General features: G+C 63.3%; 1 pseudogene; it reads right to left on the reverse strand.

Annotated features, from left to right (window-relative positions):
* Positions 1-388: 388 nt before the first annotated feature.
* Positions 389-3,244, reverse strand: LOC125510670 (subtilisin-like protease SBT1.7 pseudogene; annotated as a pseudogene).
* Between the last annotated feature and the right edge of the window lie 521 nt (positions 3,245-3,765).

Below are 3,765 nucleotides of genomic sequence, written 5' to 3' on the forward strand. Positions count from 1 at the left end.
GTCACATGCAGCGCCACCGTAGCACCACCAATCAATCCTCCCGTCTGCACTTCACGCTGCAGGTGCAGCAGGTGGCGCGTGTGCTAAATGAAATGCCCTGACGGTACACGCCTAGCGAAGACAAGGCAAAGGATCTCCCATCAATTGCTTTGCCTGTAGTTTTCTAATCAATGCACGCGACGATGCATGCAGGACGGCGAGATCTCAGTCTGGTTCCACCGTCGTGGCCACGCAACAACAAATGCCCGACCGCGGTCAGCGAAATGGAGTATCCTATTCAAATCCCCCTGGCGTCGAGTAAAAAACACGGGCATGAGTTTGGCATCCAGTGATAAAACAAAGGATTAAATTGCCAGGCCACATGCTACGTCCTACTCGGAGTATCAAATGATGAACACATTTGCTCCTCCATTATCCATTGATCCGTCTCTGTTTAGGACTACACCCAGCTTGATAATCACGAACTTCCTCACCATTCAATCAAATCTATGCCCACTTGACACTAGAACAGCTGCACCGGCAACCGGCAGCGAGAAAATGACAAGCCAAATCAGTAAATCACCACGCCAAATCGACACACACGCACGCATCCATCTTGTTTCCTTCCGATCGAGAACGGCGGCGCCATTGCTGCCCCGCCGCGTTCTGCGCCTCGACGGCATTGCCAATTAGCAGCAGCTACCGCCCGGGCGGCGGCCGCTCAGGCCCATGTCGCCAGGATCGGGCTGGCCACCACGTGGTGGTCGCTGGACCAGACCAGCCGCCCGAACCCGTTGGTGCCCGACGGCCTCCCGCCCGCCGCGAAGCTCACGGTGTAGCTCCTCTTCTCGCCCACCTTGCTGAAGCTCAGCGTCGACGGCTCCACCGACACCTTGATCGCCGTGCCGCTCGCCGCCGCGGCGCTCGCCGTCACCTTGTACGTGCCGGGCTTCCCCACGTTGGTCAGCGTGCGGGTGTGCTTCTCCGTGCCGCCGGCCGCCGGGAACGTGGCCGAGAACGACGGGTAGTTGAGCGCCGCCACGGAGTACGTGCGGTTGGGGCTGCAGTGGTCCGACGAGTGCTTGGTGAGCGCGGCGATCTGCGCCGGCTCGTACTCGATGGCGCACAGGAAGTCCAGGTAGTCGGCGGCGGTGAGGTCGTACACCAGCCCCGGGTCCACCGCCTTGCTGGGGTCGACGTGCCCGGCCCCCATGTCCAGCGGCGTGGCGGCGCGCTCGGTGGCCACGTCGAGCAGGCCGTCGCCGTTGGGGTACGCCGCGTATGCGGTGGTCATCAACGCCGACCGGATGGCCGCCGGGCTCCAGTCCTGGTGCGCCGAGCGGAGCAGCGCCGCCAGCCCGCTCACGTGCGGGCACGACATGGACGTGCCCGATATGATGTTGAAGCTGGTGCGCCGGTCGTCGCCGGCGATCCCCGACGGGCCGACGGACCCAGACCACGCCGCTAGGATGTTCACCCCAGGGGCGATCAGGTCCGGCTTGAGGATGCCGGGCGTCACGGTGTTCGGCCCCCTCGACGAGAAGGCGGCCACGACGGGCGACGGCTGGATCCCAACCTTCGTGCCAGCGAACACTATGTTGGCCGTCGGCTTTGGATCCGACGACGCGTAGGTTCTCATGGCGTTGCCGGCCCTCTCTCCGACGCCGGCGCCCGGGAGAATGTGCGCGTCAGCGACCAGCTCCTCGCCGTTGGCGGCTGTGTTGGCGAGCACCATGCCGGCACCACCGGCATCTCTGACGACGAATCCCTTCTGGACCCTGGCGTTGGTGCCGCGGTCGCAGAGGACGATCTTGCCGGCGACCTTGGCAGGGATGAGGGTGCCCGTCATGCAGAGCGCGCCCATGCTGCTGTTCGACGCGTTCCCTGCGTAGACGAACGGCACCGGCGTGGTGGGCAATTGCTTGCCGTTGTAGAGGGAGACGCCGTTGTACTTGTTACCGTTGCCGAGGGTGACGTAGGCGGGGAAGTCGCGGTCGAGCGTCCCCGCGCCCACGGTGGTGATCCATGGCGCGCCGTTCGTCAGCGACGCTGCGCCTGGCCCGGCATTGCCCGCCGAGCAGGACACAAATATTCCCCTTTCCATGGCGCTGTACGCGCCCACGGCGATGCTGTCGCGGTAGTAGTCAGACGTGCCGCCGCCGAGGGAGAGGGAGAGCACGTCCACGCCGTCGGCGACGGCGACCTCCATGCCCTTGAGGATGTCGGAGCTGAAGCAGCCGCCGACCCAGCACACCTTGTACGTGGCGACGCGCGCGCGCGGCGCCATGCCCTTGGCCGTCCCGGACGCGTAGCCCAGCAGGTTGGCGCCGCGCACGGCGGAGCCCGCCGCCGTGCTGGAGGTGTGCGTGCCGTGGCCGTCGTTGTCCCTGGGCGAGCGCGACTCCTTGGTCGTGTCCACGGGGCCCTTGGACGCCTCGTAGCCCGCCAGGAAGTACCTGGCGCCGATGAGCTTCCGGTTGCACGCGGAGGAGTTGAAGTCGCTCCCGCCCTCGCACTTGCCCTTCCAGCCCGCCGGCACGGGGCCGAAGCCCGCGTCGTCGTAGCTGGGCCGCTCCGGCCACACGCCGGTGTCGAGCACGCCGACGATGACGTCGCTGGCGGTGTTGGACTCGGGGAAGAGCGCCTCCGCCCGGTCCAGCCCGAGGAACTCCGGGGTGCGGGTGGTGTGCAGCTCGTACCGCGTCTCCGGGTTGACAAGCAGCACGCCGGGCTGCGCCTCCAGCGCCTTGGCCTCCGCGCGGGTGAGCCGCGCCGAGTAGCCGTGGAGCAGGGTGTCGTAGGTGTAGATCACCTCGGCGGCGCCGCCGGACACGGACTGCAGCGACGAGGCGTACCAGTCGCCGTGCGCCGCGAACTCGCTGGGCATGGCCGCGTGCGAGCAGTGCACGATGTACGTCCGCCGGCCATCGTGCACGACCTCCCCCGCCGCCGCCGCCGCCACGATGGCCGCGGCCACGGCCACGGCGAAGAGCGCAGATCTCCTGCCATGGCACCACATCGTGAGAAGAGGCTCTGCAGCCGGAGGTGTCACCTTGTGAATGGGAGTGCGGGGTAGATCGTGCCGGCGTTTTTATAGAATCGGCAGGGGAGCGAAATGATTGCAACGGGACAAGGATGCGGATGGATGGATGGCGAGGCGAGTGAGTGAGTGAGACGAAGGGAAGCAGGGGAGTGAGCGAGGGAGAGGGACGAGTGAGACGACGGAGCCTCACATGGCGTGGCCTCTTTTATCTTTGGATTTCAGCATCACCACCTCCACATGACCGTTCCAGGTAAAAGATGCCTGCTTTGCAGACTGTGAAAGTGCTTACCGGTCAAGAACAGTCGCACCCTACTGATTTTTTAGTGCCGTGCCTCTCCCAGGTAAATTTTGATGTGATTAAAGATGATCTTCTACTTCCCCGCAAAAAAACACTCCTAGTCCTAGTAAAGACGATCTCTTGTGCTTAAACAGAATCAAGCTTTAAACCCACAAAAAAAAAAAACTTTAGCAGGCGAACTGGATGTTGGCGTGCTTGTGTGGGAGTGGGATTATGTTCCTCGCGATGATGCCGACGGTTCCCTCCGGGTCCATCATCGGTGGATAGATCGCTCCCCCGCGTGCATTTTTGTATTTATTTACTGTATTTTGCATGGTAGCCGGTGCGTGCATGGCCAGGCCAGCTCGGGTGATGGCAATGATGCGACGATACAGCAGCGGATTGCTCTACGCGAGCTGCTAAAATACAAGGAATCCTTTTGTCTGAGCTGAGCCCATGTTATAGA

The sequence above is a fragment of the Triticum urartu genome, chromosome 5A (genome assembly GCF_056163025.1).
Source record: "Triticum urartu cultivar PI428250 chromosome 5A, HENAU_Tu73, whole genome shotgun sequence".
NCBI lineage: Eukaryota > Viridiplantae > Streptophyta > Magnoliopsida > Poales > Poaceae > Triticum > Triticum urartu.